The 16,897-nt window shown below is 36.0% G+C and overlaps 1 pseudogene; it reads right to left on the bottom strand.

Annotated features, from left to right (window-relative positions):
- Positions 1–6,891: 6,891 nt before the first annotated feature.
- LOC138170859 (TBC1 domain family member 14 pseudogene) lies at positions 6,892–8,907 on the bottom strand (annotated as a pseudogene).
- Between the last annotated feature and the right edge of the window lie 7,990 nt (positions 8,908–16,897).

Here is a 16,897-nt window from a genome sequence, read left to right as displayed (position 1 = left end):
ACTGTTGATGAGTAATGAAACAATCAAATTTAAATATTGTGAAGTTACAATAAGCTCAGACTTAGAAAATAAATAAATGAGCTCACTTACTCTCCTTCCCTCCTTTTTTACAGATTTGATTGGTTGATGATTGGTGTTTACTATAAGTCAGAAAATCATGGGGTTTGATTGAATAGTCTAAAACATATCCTAGATTTCAAAGGAATTGAGCTACAGGGGCTGCATCTAACCTTCAGAACTAAAGATACCTTAATGATTATCATAAAGTACATTTTTATTTTGGGTACTTCATAAGACAAATATACATTTGGTTGACAACATTTATTCTTATTACCAATTAGGATTAGTCATAGATTATAATACTCTTTAACTAATCTTATATCTATATAAAACATCTCTCTCCCTCTCTCCCTTTCCCTTCTTCCCTGCTTCTCCTTTCTCCCCTAAATGTTGATATAGAATATATAACAAGCATTTGTATATTTACATATTATCTGTAGACATGCAGATATGCATACATATATGCTTGATCCAAGCTTAAAGAATTTGGGACTCTTTTTGAATATAAAAAAAAACCTCATTTTAAAGAAATGAGATCACTCTTTATTGGAGGGAGGTATAAAATGGCTTCCTCTCCAAAAATGATAGTCCTGTTCAAAAAGAACAGTTTAAATAGTTAGTTACAAAATGAAATTGAATATGTCATGCCATATTTTCCCATTGACATCTTATAAATTGGGGATGTGTTGCTACAGGATAAAAAAAATCAGCTATAATTTGGACACACAATTTACATGATAATTTATTTGCAATTGCTCATAGTTTATTTCTCCTAATTTCATTTTGTTGGAGCAGTAGAGCAGTGTTATATTTATTTATACTAACAGATAGAGGAAATTTAAAAAAAAATCTAAGAATCAATTTAGAGGGAGATTAATATATTCTGAGCACCCAGCAAAATGTCTGAAACTCTTAAATGAAAAAAAAAATCATTCTTGTCCTCTTCCTCCCTCCAAAATAGAAAATTATATATTGATGTTATCAGAGAATTTTAGAAGAGGATTGAAATTGAGAGGAAGGATAAGGAGTTCTATTTTGGAGAGAAGTTCTGAAGACATTAGGAATAACAACAAACAACCAATAATAAATAAATGTTAACATGCATGATGCCCTTTAAGTTTCTCATCTTAGCTTTGCAGCTTCCCTAGGAATTAGTACTGCAGATATGCCTATCCCTAATTTACATATGTGGACACTGATGCTCAGAGATATTAACTGACCATAGTCTCTTACCCGCAATTTTCACAAAAACAGTCAGTTAAGTAATATTTCAATAACATTTACAACTTGTTATCTTAAAATCTCCTAAAATTATTTCAGATATCTCACTCTCTCAACTCATGAGTTCCTTCTAGCTGCCAGAATGCTCAATTCTGAGCTGGGGGTGTGGAGGGGGGAGGGAGAGGAAGGGAATATTACAATTTGGCTTAACTGTATCATGAAGGAATGGGAGTAACCTATGCTAAGTTTGGAAAGAGAAGTGGTGTCAGGTTTTGAATGGTTTTAAAGACAAAATAAAAGAAATTATACTTTTTTTTCTATAGGCAATAGGGAGCTATTGGCATTGATTGAGTAGTGGAGGAGGTTGGTCATATTAGCATTTAAATAAAATCACTTTGACATGAGTATTGAGGTTGGATAAGAATAAATTGAGGCTTGAGACAAGGAGACTAATTAGCAAGCCACTGAAGTAGTTTAGGAAAGACAAGATAATGCCTGAAGCTAAGGTAGTACCTTAATGAATATGATAAAAGAGGGCATGAAGGGAACTGGGTTCAAGAGTCATTTTGGAATTAGAACATAATATGCAGGCTGAATTAAAATAAGGAACTTGGTATAGGCATCATATTACACACATGGAAGACTAAAATTGTGGTGGTATCTTTGACTAAAATAGGGAGGTTTAGAAGAGGAACAAGATTTTAACAGAAGATAATTAGTTCTATTTTGTACATAGGACCTAAGGATCTTAGATCAAGAACTAGAAGTTACCTGAGAGGCCATCTTGTCCAATTGCCTCATTGATAATTGGACTGGATGTATGGTTGATTATGTATAGTTGCTCATGATGAATTTGAGGTTTTTGTTTTTTTAATGTCCAGTTTGAAATGTGGTAGGAAGTTGGTGATACAGGCCTACAGAAGTCAATACCTTAGTCTTATAACAATATTCCTGTAGCAGTTTCCTAATCAATAACTCTACATGCATCTTCATTACCTTTTAATTAACCTACTTATAAGACTTGTGCTATTAATTACATGTTCTGTTCTCATAAAATTAATGAAAATAATAATGGTAATAGAAAAATAATTAAGTGTTAGAGATTCCAAAGTTATTTGTATACATTACCTCATTTGACATGGGTTCAGTTCTGGCCTTAGATACTTAACACCCACACAAAATAACTGGCCTGTGTAACCTTGAGCAAGTTATTTAACCCCACCTGCTTAAAAAAAATAATCAAATGAGATGGGTACTGTAAGCATATTCTCCAGTTCACAGATAAGAATACTTAAGGTCAAAGATAGGCATATTTTTGCCCATGGATTTTATCTCAGATCATCTTTGATTTCAAGTACAGAAGTTATAAACATTATTTCTCTGCTTTAGATTCAATTTTGTGTCTGTCCCTCTTGCATATGAAATAAAATCCTGACTCTTAAATAGGTCCCACAAGGTTACATACTATTTACTCTTCCATCATGATATATAGGTCGATATTAATATGTAGTTATTATTATTTATGTCACCTATCAAAATGTATTATATTCAACAAGGAGAAGTTCAATTCTAGATCAGATTTTCACTAAGCCACTTCCTGGGATGGAAATAATGGGAACCTAGAGGTGTTTTTGTAGAGGCCTACACACTTTTCCCTTGAAAGAGATGTAATCAGATCATAGTCTGATATGTATATACCCTGAGATAGAGAAGAATAGATTTCAGGGTCCCAAATAAGATTAGATTGACTAAATCCATATGCAATAAGTTAGAACTAAATGTTTGAGAAATATTCAAAAATGGAACCCTGAAGAAGAGAGAATCAATTCCAATTAAGAAGAAATGGTAGTTATCTAAAGAAACTGATGCTGTTTTGCATTAACAAAAAAAAACCTAGATTTATAAACATGTGTAGAAAATATGAAATTAATGGTAGGCAATAGAATGAATAAAAAAGTGTGGCACATTATTATAAGAATTGTGTTATTATTGCTAAAATTGAGGGTTATCTTAGTCTAGCAAGGGAAGACAAGGGTGAAAAGAATGATGTTTTTAGTAGGTATAAGAGGAATGCAGTGTTGAAGTTGAAATAGGACATCTGCTATCAAAGTGAAGATAATGCACAACAGAAATAAGTCAGTGATTCTTTTATTTTTTAAAGCAATTTTATATAACTTTTATTTAACATATTTACAATTCGAAAAGTTTGTTTGATATACCCACTTAAGCAAAACAAATGGATAACTATACAAGGAATCAAAACATGATATGTAGCAAGTATATCAAGAGTTATCTACAAACAATTTGAATTATTTAAGACATTGAAAAAGATAAGCAGTTATAAAGTAACTTTAAAAAAGACATTCTGACAAGTAATTGAAGATGTAGTTTGTTCCCTACTATAAAGTTCATTCTGCACAAAATCCCAGACTTGATATGTCTTAGATTCTGTAATTGAGTAGCACATAAAAGTCAAAACGAGCAGACTTCTGAAATGCTGCAGCATTTCAATATTCGATTTTCAGTTATTCTAGTCAGTTATTTTATTTTAAAACTTTCAATTCCATATTCATTTCTTTCCTTCCTTGTCAACCACCCTTACTGGGAAGAAACAAAGTTCAGTATAGGTTGTACATGTGTGGCTAATGCAAAACAATAACATAGTAGATATATTGTAAAACACTGACTATATTTCCCTCCCTCCTATCCCACCTCCCACTTGTTCTATTCTCTACGTTGATCCCATCTATTTTCAAAAGTGAGTGCTTCCAACTTCCCTTTGCCCCAGTCTACCCTCCCTTCCCTCATCCCCCCTCTCATCCCCTTCCCCCCCTATTCTCCTGGGGGGTGAGATACCCTATTTAGTGTGTATTTCACTCCCTCCTCAAGTCAAATTCAATGGGAATAAGGTTGACCCATTCCCTTTTGCCTTCCTATTCTTCCCCTCCATTGTAACCGTTTTCCCTTGCCTCTTCTGTATGAGATAGTTTACCCCAATCTGTCTCTCCCCAACTTCTATCATTATATTCCTCTCACCTCTTAATTTCGCTTTTTAAGTATCATTCCTTCCAGTTAAATTGGTCCTGTGCCCTCTATCTATATATACCTGTAAACTTATATACACACATTCATATGCCCATATACACTTATATAGACAAATATATATATATATATATTTCTAATCCCTTCAACTACTGAGAAAAGTTTCATCAGTTACAATTATTGATTTTCCATGTAGGAATGTTAATAGTTCAACTTTGATAAGTTCCTTATGATTTCTTTTCCCTTTTTACCTTCTCATGCTTCTCTTGCTTCTTGTATCTGAATGTCAAATTTTCTATTCAACTCTTTTTTTTTCAGCAAGAATGCTTGAAAGTCATCTATTCCACTGAATGACCATATTTTCCCCTGAAACATGATACTCAGTTTTGCTGGGTAGGTGACTCTTGGTTTTATTCCCAGCTCCTTTGCCCTCCAGAATATCATATTCCAAGCCCTTTGATCCCTCAGTGTAGAAGCTGCCAGATCCTGGGTTATCCTGATTGAAATTGTTTCTTCCTGGCTGCTTGTAATATTCTCTCCTTAATCTGGGAATTCCAGAACCTGGCTATAATATTCCTAGGAATTTTCTTTTTCGGATCTTTTTCAGGAAGTGATCAGTGGATTCTTTCAACCTCAATTTTGCCCTCTGGTACTAAAACATCAGGGCAGTTTTCTTTGAAAACTTCCTGGAGGATGATTTCTAGGATCTTAGTTTGGTCATGGCTTTCAGGCAGTCCAATAATTTTTAAATTATCTCTCCTGGATCTATTTTCCAGGTCAGTGGTTTTTCCCATGAGATATTTCACATTCCCTTCTATTCTTTAATTTGTTTGGATCTGTTTAACAACATCTTGATTTCTCATAAAGTCATTAGTTTCCATCACCTCCAATCTAATTCTGAAGCAATGACTCTCCTCATTGAGTTTTTGAGATTCTTTTTCCATCTGGCAAATTCGACTTTTTTAAGGCATTCTTCTCCTCATTGCCTTTTTGGGCCTCCTTTGCCATTTGACTCAGTCTATTTTTTAAGGTATCATCTTCCTCAGTCAGGCTGTTGACTCTCGTTTCATAATTTTCTTGCATTGTTCTCATTTCTCTTCCCAATTTTTCCTCCCCTTCTCTTATTTGGTTTCCAAAATCTTTCTTAAGGTCCTCTATGGCCTGTAACCAGCTCATATTTTCCTTTGAAGCTTTTGGTGCGGGAGTTCTGACTTCACTGTTTTCCTCCTGTTCCATGCTTTGCTCCTTTTTGTCCCCAAAATAGGCGTGTATTGTTGGAATCTTCTGTCTGCTTTGTTTCTTTTGCCTGCTCATTTTGCCACTCAATCACTTGACTTTTGGGCTTTTTGCCACAGTAGGACTCTGCCACCAGACAGGGGAGCTTTTGTCCCAAATGCTGGGGTTTTCTCAGCTGCTGGAGATATTAGATGGGTGTCCTCTCTGAGGTCTCCACACACTCTGGCAAGCTGGACACACACCCCAGAACTCCACCCTAGACTGCAATCCAGATCCAAGCAGGTTAAAGCAAGAGCGATTACCCCTCAGACCAGTGCTTCATCCCCCTACACTCTGCAGGCCAAGAGCTGAAGCTGCCACATGGCGCTGGCTGGCTGTGGGGTAGTCTCAGTGGCTTTTCGCCCTGGGGGTAAAAGCCAAGCACTCCCATTTACTGGTCCCAAAGTCCAGACTGCACTGACCTCTCACTTTGTCCTTTGTGTCTATGTGTTGATAAATCTGGAAACGGCCACCGCTGCTACTCATCTGGAGTCCCTCTGGCCAGAGGCTTGTCAGGCCTGTCCTGGGGCTAAAGCCTCAGCATGGGGCTTGGCTCCTGCCAGACTGCCTGGCTGTTCTCAGAGGGAGGTTAGCTTCTCTGTGTCACTTTGTGGGTTCTGCAGCTCCAAAGTTTGTTTAGAGTCACCTTTTTACATAGATTGGGGAGGGTGGAAGCTGGAGCTGCAGGAAGGACATGCTTCTACCGGTTGTCAGTTCTTATTAAGGAGAAGTACAGTTCTTTTGAATGGGAACATCTACTGAAAAGAGGGCAAGTCCCTATGCCATATAGTTTAAACCTCCTAACACCTGAAGAGTAAAAAAGAAGTTGGCAAAATCTTAGGTGATCCTTGAGTTGGTTTTGAAAACTATTCTTCAGAACTTGAAACTAGGTAAATTATCCAATCGGAGGGTGTCAAGGACTCATGCCAATTTCACATGCATTGATAATTGTATCCAAAGAAGTATTTTTTTCCAATGTAGTAAAATGGAAAAAAGCTAAACAGCTGAAATTTTAGACAGGTGAAAAATTTCATAAACTGTGCAAAACTCATTATTGTATCACTTTTCTTCATTACTTAAAAAATATTTACGTACACCAAGGAAAGATAGAAAATATATATCCTCCGAGATCAGAAATCCTAAGTCATTCAATAAAAATTATTACAGCTGTAGGCAATTAACAGTGCACAAGTGCAACAGCAGGCCCTTGGTCAAAACCATGCCATTTTCAGTCTGTGTTACATTCAACATTTTGATTTCAGGAAATGGACATGTACATCTGAAGTGTCAGTGTCAGAGGGAAGGGCTTCCCTTTTCCATGTCCTACTTGTCTTTCTGCCATGCCAGCAGTCCCTGAGCCCACTTTTTGTTTCTACTTTGCATCTCAATTGCAACCATAGATGTAAAGAAATCTTCTGAAGGCAACTGTTCTAGTGACTTAGTGAGGCACTGGGCTATGTGAATAAAATCCATTTTGGTCAAAATATCTTCAAAGTTTGAGTATTTCCAGGGCAGTATGGAAGAGAAACTCTTTATCATCAGGGTAGAACACATTCCATATTTGACATGCCAAATCAAATATTTACTCCACAAGGTAAAAATCCAGTCAATTAGATAGATGTCTGGAGTTAGAGTATGTTTCTTGAAAGGGGCAAATAAATTTGGCAGATTTCTTCAAAGAATACTTCAAGTGCTGAAAAGTATGTCAACATAAGGCCATCATCCACTGGGTGGGGCAGAGGGGAAATTTGACAAGGTTTATTCAAAAGATTAGAAAGGCATCTATAGTATCTAAATTCATAATCAATACTGCTGCTATAAATGATATTCCCCAAACATAACCAACATCCAGTCTGTAATAAGCCTCCAAAATATTGTGCAACCTGTAATGACATGGTCCACAGTGCTGGAAAACACAAAGATTAAGAAATATTCTAGAAAAGTTCAGTTTGATTTAATTCCAGGCTGGCTTTTCTGTCAGCTACAGAAAAACTTGGATCTTCATTCTCTTCTTCAGAGACCCCAGCACTAAGGGACCACCACTTTTCCTTGGCTGGAGGGGGGGGGCAAATGGCATAGAGTTCGTGGGTAATACTTAATTCATTCCCTATTGCCAAGCACCAGATTTTACCTCTCGGGCTTGGGGGAATACCTTGCCACTATAATTCTCGAACTTTTCAAGAAAACTACATTGTGTTTCCCAGTTGGGTGAAATTTCGTTGTTCTAGACCAAGATAGCATTTCCAATGTTTTCCTCCAAAGGAAACCTCTCTTACTGTTGATTTTTCCTCCTCTGTGCTTAAGTTCTCTTTTTTTGACATGAACCATCATTTCTTCATATTGCTGTCTATGTTTCTGAGCTTCTTCAGCTGCAGGGAGGTTTGCTGGTCTATCTTCTAGGATAAGAACAGTGGTAGAAAGTGGTTCAAAATCAAGGTTTTTCCTCACATTCTGCATAGGAGAAAAAAGGTTTGCAAGGTCTTCCAGCTTCTTCCTCACATATATTTCTATTGTTTTCTTAGAATCTTTCTGAGAATTCTCTCAAAGCCGTGCTGTCCCAAATAGCTTCCATCCCAAATCACCATGTGAGTCAAGTCTTGAATTCTGCTTTCTAGCAAATAAATTCCTTGTAAAGAGGTTAGTCAATGGTCCCAATATTTTCAATTAGCTATCCACTTCTGTTTCTTCATCACAGGCATGGAGGTTCTAATCACTGATTTCTTTTGAGGAGTTTAATGTAATATCTGAAAGATAAGCATCATTCTCAAGAGTCATGATTGAACTGCAATTACTGGTGACCACCAAGTCACAGATATCTTCATTACTAACAGATAAGGTTGTGGACAGTTTGGTGCTAATATTTAATGCAGGGATATCAGAATCTTAGAGATGGGATTATAGAGTTTCACTGTGTCATATTCAGTTCTTGGGAAAGTAGAAGACTTCCGAATACTACGTTCCCTTTCAGTGTTTGTGGAAAGAGGAGGTACATACGGTCGGGGAGTGCCTGCACTCTGAAAAGTTCGATTACGCACAATTTCTGGCTCAGATCTTTTCTTTTAACATGCTGAAGTGGATAAGTTGTGGGTTCCCTATTTCCAGGGTTGGAATACCTGAATTCACTGACTTAAGGCTGTCTATAATCTAAATCACTGTTTCAACTTAGGTTTATAATCAGGCAATGAAAGGGATCTTAGGGGTCTTTGCATTAAAACATTGAAGATTCTGAACATGACCACCTGACCTGTCCTCCAGAACTTTCATCAAGCTGAAGCCATTTGTTGAAGTGGAAAGATTCATGTCAGTCATCTTGGTCTAGGAAGTAACTGGGAAGCTGGCCCCAAGTTGCCCTTCCGCTGGGCCATCAACTCTCCAGGTTCCCTCCTCTAGGGGATATTGCTGTGGGTGGTTCAGGGTGGAGGTTTGGGGTGGGGGCGGGGGGGGAAGCGACGGCGGTGGTAGCTGCAGCAGCAGGTGGTGGAGGTGGCAGCGGCCGCAGTGGCAGCAGCAGCATCCGCTGCCTCCAGGAGGTGAGTCCATTCTCTTCTCCCCACTCCTGGCCAGCTCGGGGGCTGCTGGTCTCCCTCCCTGCCCCTCACCCTCAGGCCGGACTCCGAGGCTGCTCCGAGAAACTTCTTTCAGTATTTTAAGAAAGAGGGAACGAGGGAGAAGGTGTGGAGGGGAGGGTTGATGCCCAATGTAATTGTTACTGAGACAGAATGTAGCTTTCCTTGGGATGGGCGTGGGGGGAATGTTCTCTCACATAAATGAAAGATATCCTTGGGAAATTGAAAAATAAATGCCAATGTCTTTGCTGACCTTAACCAGTGATATCTGAAAAATCATAGAGAAATGGGAAGGGTAAGGCAGGCCTAGGGAGGGGCAAATATACTGACTTTCAAAAAGAGAAGAAACTTACTATCTAAATTACAGTCTAAAAAGCTTGACTTTGATTCCTGGAAATATTCTAGAATATATTATTAATGAAATGACTAATGAACATCTAGAAAAGCAAATGATGATCCATTTAACATTATAGTGTTAACTTGGAAAGGAGTGAGGAAAAACTTGAGTCAGAGGGATTAATTAGGTGGGTCTTGCAGTAATCAAGGCAAGAGGTAAAATCCTGAACTAAGGTGGTAGCTGTGTGACTGGGGAAAGAAGAGATGTGAGAGATATTGTGAATTCAGAAATAGCAAGATTTGGCAACTAATTGGCTATGTAGGGTGAGAGAGAATGAAGAGTCAAGGAAAATACTAAGCTTACAGAAATAGGGAAGATGAAAAGAAAATTACTTAGAGGGAGAGATAATGGGCTAGGTTTGGGACATAGTGAGTTTGAGATATCTTTGGGATATATAGTTTTAAATGTCCAGTAGATAGCTATTCATGTGGAACTAAAGTTCAGAGGGCAGGTATTTCTGAGGCTAGATATGTCAGTCTTGGTCTCATCTGCATAGAGAAGATATTTAAACCCTTGGAAGTTGAAAAAGATTACCAGGATAGTATTTAGACCAAAAAGAAGAAGACCTGGGATGAAATCTTAGGAATCACTAACAAAGGCATCCAGATGAAAGCAACTATATTCACTTGGAGTCCATGGTATATTAGGAATACATGATGGAAATCACTGAAATTGTCAGGGAGAAAATGATTTTTATATTAGTGCCATGTGGAAAATGGTTTGACTTTGTCCTTTTGGTCTTCAAAAGGAAAATTAGGACAAATGTGTAGAATTTCTAAAGAGAAAAATTTTAGCTTAATATCAGGAATATCTCCCTAAAAATTAAAGTTACTGAAAAGTTCAAAGGGCTACCTCAAGAAGTAGTAGATTCACCATCATTAGAGATCTTCAAGCAAATATTGCATGGCCATTGGCTTGGTATGTTGCAGTAGGGATTGGTTATTTTTTTCTGATGTGAGTTGGCTTAAATGGCTGCTGAGTTACCGTCCAAATATAAGATTCTGTGATTTAAAATGAGGAGATATGATATCTATCATATCATTAAGGAAGTATCCAATTGGAATCTAAGATCCTGTAATGTTAATGGGAGTTGAAGATCTTCCCCTTTCATTAATAGGCCTCAAGTGGAGCCCAACAAGAGAAGCTTGTTTAGAGAAGGCTTGTTTTCCAGGAAGGTTCACGCCTTTTGTTATTCTGTAATTAGGCAGTGGTTCATGGTTGTGATATGCTCTGACCCTGAAGAACTGTGTGTATACACACACACACACACACACACACACTGAAATTAGCATTTTGCTTTGGGGCTTATTCAAGGAAAGGCTGTTCTAGTGATGTAGGCAGATGAGACTCTGGGTAGCTGTTAAGGAGCTCCCTAGCTTTGAAAACCCAAATGTTGGTGCTTCTATCTCTGGTAACTATGTATGTATGCAATGGTCAAACAGTTGGATCTGTTTGTTGATCTATGATGTATGTCTTATTTGATCAGATGGTTAGAAGCCCTGTTTATTGGTCTTTATGCTGTTATTTCTGCTCATAATTTCTGTTTGTATTTTCTCTGAAGTTCAGGGTACTGACTTTTCCCCCTGAACTAAGGAAATTTTATACACACACACACAAACACACACACACACATCAAAGAACCTGTGCTAGCTTTCTTCATGTGTGCTGGTGGTGTTATTGGTCTTACACTACCACAGCAGCTGCAAGTAGCATTATTGCTACAGGTCCTTAAAAATAAGTTTTTGGGTCATATGATCAATATCTTGCAGAGTACCTTGTGTATAGTAGTTGCAGACAAACTTTGATATACTGGATATCAAATTTCATTGAGCAGTACTATAGAATATAATTTTGACACTTCTGGTGTCTAGAGATATGGTAGTTTCTTTTATCAATTGAACGAAATAATTTAATTTTATAGTTTGAAAATGTTAGCTAGTTTTATTCCTTCAATTTACAGATAAGAGATTGGAGGTTTGAATAGCTTCAGTAACATGTCCGATGTCACAAATAAAGTTGGTGTCAGAGCCAGAATTAGAATCCATTTCTCCTGACTCCCAGAATAAATCTTTTTGTTGCCTCTTAAACTCTGTTTCTTTGAATATCAAAGGCAAAAAAATTGTTCTTCTTTCTTTATATATTCCTCTAAAAAAATCATAATGATCAATACTACAGTGCTCTATAAACATTGACTGACACATTTGGGCCATACATTTTAACTCATAAGCAAAGTTACTCCATTGTGCTGCCTTGCTCTTAAACTTTTGAATTAAGGGTTTTCTGCTAGCAACATGCTTGCCAAGCCTAAGGGCCTATCAGAATCTGTCAGGATCTCTCTCTGTTGAGCTAATTGCCCTACATTTGACTCAACAGTAAAAACGAAAATAGTAGTTTGAATGAATAATAGTTAAGTCTTCCCTTATAGGTGTCTGTTTCCTGTTTAAGAGGCATTTAGGGAGTAATAACTTACAAGATTTCATTTTTTTTATATTTTATTCATATATTTGTGAATATTTGGTTCTTAAATATAGATTTGTAAAGAAAATAATGAGAAGACTCTCCTTTACCTTTCAAGCTAACTTATTAACTCTTTCTTTTTCCTTTGGTTATTTTTAGTGAAATTGGGGGCTATTTTACCTCCTAAGGGAAGCACCCTGTTCAGAACATAGCCTGGAATTCAAGGTATCTTTAACATTCTACAAGTTCGTAAAAATGACATGGATGTTTTCAGCATAAAAAAGCTATTTAACAGAACTGCCTTACAGGTATGCAATTGTGCTATCACCAATGTCACACAAATACTAGATAAAAAAATTCTTGTACTAAGCAATAATGTTGTGTTACCATTGGGTACTTTAAAAAGAATGAAATAGAATCTTTCGTCCTTGGCTTGGCATCTATGTTTGTTTCTCTTTAGTCTCCATTCAGAGTTAAATTAATCTCTTACTTAAACACTTAGAAGTTGTCCATTAGGAGAGGAGAAAAGGATATTATAGATCTTGTCTTTAGGCCTACAAAAAAAATTAGCTCATTTGTCACAAGGAAGTAACTTTCTTAGACATTTCTCTTCAAGTACACATAAAGGTTTTAGAGGACCCATGTATCACAATTTGACTTTTGATCAAGTCATAAAGGGATCTTACATCTATTTGCATATTAAAAATAAATTCCAGGATTTAAAATTTCATAAACAACTTTCTAGCCAAGTCTGCTAAGTCTTCATCAGAATTTCTGTTAATTTAATTCTATTAACTTTTCATAATGGGTATTGCAAGAGAGTATTTTTATGGGTCTCCAAGATCCTAGTTTTTAACTTTCAAGTTTGCTCAAATAAATACCTTCTTATGCCTTCCAGATAGTCCAAAATAGCTGTCCTGAAGACATCTTAAACTATTTCTAAAATGAAATCCATTATTTTCCTCTTAAACATTCCCTCTCCCCCACCTTCCTTCTTACTATAGAGGGCAGCATCATTCATCTAGTCCCTCAGGTTTGTATCCTAGGAGTCATGTACACTTCACTATCTTTCACTTATCCCATATCTAATATGTTACATTTGCAACATTTCTCAAATATAAACCCTTCTCTCCTCTGAAACTGCCACCCCTCTGGTGCAGTGCCTAATCACCTTAGGCCTAGATTATTACAATAGCCTGTTAGTGGGTCTACCTTCATCATGTTCTGCCCCCACTCCAAAGCAGCTTCCATTCAGCTAAGTGAAGGTCCAATCATGTCACTCCCCCTACTCAGTGAACTCTAATGGATCACCTCTGGGATAAAATGCAAAGGATTTTCTTTAGCATTCAAAGCCCTTCATACCCTAATCTGCTTCTACCTGCTCCTAGTTTACTCCTTCCCCACATATTCTTCAATCCAGTAAAAGTGGATTACTTGCTGTTACACATAAGACCTCCATCTCTAGACTCCAGACATTTTCTATAGCTCTTCTTCATGTCTGGAGTGATCTACTTCTAAATGTATGCCTCCACTCTTTTCTGGCTTCCTCTTAAGTCCCAGCTGAAATACCAACTTCTACAGGATGCTTTTCCAAACCCCTCTTAATTCTAGTGTCTTCCCTTTCCTAATTATTTCATTTTTATCATGTATATAGCTGGTTTGTATATATTTGTTTCCCTGTGGTCTTACACTTTAAATTGTGAGCTCCTTAAGGTCAAGGACTGTCTTTAATCTCATTTTGTATCCTAAGTGCTTAGCATACTGTCTGGCATATTGTATGTGCGTAATAAAAGTTTATTTATTGATTGATTATATTTAGGAATAATTGTAGGGAATTATTTATGGGGTAATCTAGGCATAGTAAAAAGTATATTTTGATTAGTGATCATCACAAAAAAAGAGGATAAAATTTAAATATATTATACATATTATAAAAACTTTATTATACATATAATAAAATCACAGTATATATTGATTAAAAGTATCCTCCCCCCATCATGGGATAAGCACTATGGATTGATGGAGACTGACAATTCATCTCTGATTTATGGCCTTAAAGAGTCATATTCATACAGCCAAAGTGTTACAGAAGAGTGACTAGAGTGCAGTCTTAATGACTATTAAATGTACAAATACAATCTCCATCTACTCAATAATGAATGGTCTCTTGATATATATGTATATGTGCATATATATATATATATATATATTACTGAGTTTAAATTAGAAGATATAGAAAAAGAGAAATATAGAAAAAGAGAAACCCTCTCTATAGGTTCCAAATGATTCATTACTACTCTCTCTTCTCTTTTTCTCTACCTTCCCATATATTTCACTTTAAAATTATCTTCTTAACTTGAGACAAATGTAAGTTCATTCTTTCTTCTTTTGGATGACAATAAAAAGAGAATACAATGGTCATATCACACTTATCTTAAGCAAACTCCTAAATTTAAGAAGTTCTCTGCTCAGAAGTGTTTCCAATTTTCCTCATCCCAATTAAAAAAAAAAAGCATATGAAAGTCAAAGGAATTTCTAAAACTTCAGTCAAGTGCTATCTTCATTAAAGAATAGACCAGAATGGGAAATAAAGATGGGGATGCTGATAGCAGAGGCATAATAACTATTCTTTGGTGATTATGTCACCATTATTGGAATCAATATTTGATTCCACATTAAAAAAAAAGTATGTATACATAAAGAAGAATTTCCATAAAAATCTAAACTCATCTTGTGAGTGACAGAATTTAAGGAGAATGTGCAGATTCCCTTTCTTAGTCTATTCTTCTCTTGACAATTTTTAGTAACATGTAATATTTTAAAACTTGCTTAAGATAGGATCTCATAAAATAAATACCAAATATCATATATGTATCAGAGGCCTAGTAATAACTTTATTGTTTCTCTTTTCTTACATTCAAAGTATCAAATATTTAAAGGAATTCTTGGCACTTATATTTGAATATATATTACAAAATAATCATTCAGAGGATATGGTAGGGAAAAAGAAAATGCCTTTAGGTACTGAATTCCAGAAAGGTATAAAATATAGTTTCTTGAGATCTACAAATTTTTTCTATCAAATGAAAACAAAGTGTAATATGGGAACATCTTTCTCATCAATCCCACTGATCACAAACATAGTAATTACTTTTTTTCCTTCAAATTAATTCATTTAGTTTTAGTTTTCAAAATTCAATTCCATAAGTTTTTAAGTTTTAAATTTTTTTCTGCCTCATTCCCTTCCCCGTCCCCAAGACAGCATGCCATCTGACAAAGGCTCTACATATACATTCTTATTAAACATATTTTCACAGTAATCATGTTGTAAAGAAAAAATTAAAGTGAATGGGAGAAACCATGAGAGAGAGAGTGGAGAGAGAGTGAGAGAGAGAGAGAGAGAGAGAGAGAGAGAGAGAGAGAGAGAGAGAGAGAGAGAGAGAGAGAGAGTGCAAATAGCACGCTTCAGTCTTCATTCAGACCCCATAGTTCTTTCTCTGGCTGTGGATAGCATTTACCATCATGAGTCTTTTGGAATTGTCTTAGATCCTTGCATTGCTGAGAAGAGCTAAGTCTATCAGTAAGCACTTTTTAAAATCCCATTCTGCAGTTTATGAATGTTATGATTGATCAAGTTGCAACATTCTGTAGTAATATGTTACAGGTATGTGATATCAACAAAAATAGCTCTCTAAGGTATGTTATGAACATAGATACCAAAAAAATGCAAACATTCAAAGACTCAGCCATATTTACATGGTTACGCAGTTAAAGTGACAGAGATTTTTGGTGGTATTTAAGTCCTGATTTTCATTCTTTTGTTTAAATCTTTTTATTACTCTTATGAAAATCAAAATAAGCAGGAAATATTTGAAATTTGTAAAGAAGAGTCTTGAGCAATATAATTTTTGAATGGATTCTGTTGCCAAGTGTAGGGTCAAATTGCATTAAAAGAGAAAAAAAAGCAGCAGCAATAAAAGGCATTTATTAAGATTATGAGTCTGGTCTCCAAATTTTACTCATTATTTATGTGTTTTTGATGGGGATTGGAGATGTTTGTTGCTGAGTAGATGGTTGGTTAGAAAAGAATATTTATTTTCACCTATAAGGTCACAAAAATATCAACTACCTGCCATTGTTCCATTCCTAAGCTTAATGAAGTAAAAATTTCTTCTCAGAAGAAAGCAGCAATATGATGTGCCTACTTCAGGGGCACGAGCCTAACTGTATTTAGAGAAACTCATAATAACAAAATTGTCCCCTAGGTGAATGTGTGTGTATATGTGTGTATACATATGTGAGTGTATGTGCATCACCTAGGTGACAGCTTTGTGTTTATGAGTTTCTTTCTCAGTCTCTTTCTGCCTCTCTTTCCCTGCCCCCTCTGTACACACACATATACACACATGCACACACACAAAATATGTATATATTTGTACATATACTTCCTTTTTATTTTTTGTTAAAGGCATTCATGAAGGTAACCTATTAAGTCAATATCTATATAATTTTAATATATTTTAATCTATATATAAATACATAGATTTTACCCATGAAACCATGGCTCCATTAAATATTGAAGTGAGTCTCCTTTCATTTAGAGGGAAGTAAGTATTATGATTCAACATACAATATAAACAAATAGACAGGAGATTTATTCACTAGTACATTGCAGAATCACATGATTCATGAATGATTTATCAGAATCAGTACTTCTGTGCAAATAAGATGAGTCATATCAGAGGTGACTGAAGGTTTAGACAAAGTAGATCCACTGAGGTGGAACATGTGACTTTAGGACATAATAGAAGGGAAGTTGTAGTGCTAATGCAGTATTTACAGCTCCCACGATCACGATAAAGACCATGACTGTAAATAT

The sequence above is a fragment of the Petaurus breviceps genome, unplaced genomic scaffold, assembly GCF_028583685.1.
Source record: "Petaurus breviceps papuanus isolate PSGF00001 unplaced genomic scaffold, PetGlider_PUasm1.0 40, whole genome shotgun sequence".
NCBI classification, from domain to species: domain Eukaryota; kingdom Metazoa; phylum Chordata; class Mammalia; order Diprotodontia; family Petauridae; genus Petaurus; species Petaurus breviceps.
The sequence above is the reverse complement of the archived record's forward strand: the minus strand, read 5'-3'. Positions and strand labels throughout refer to the sequence as shown.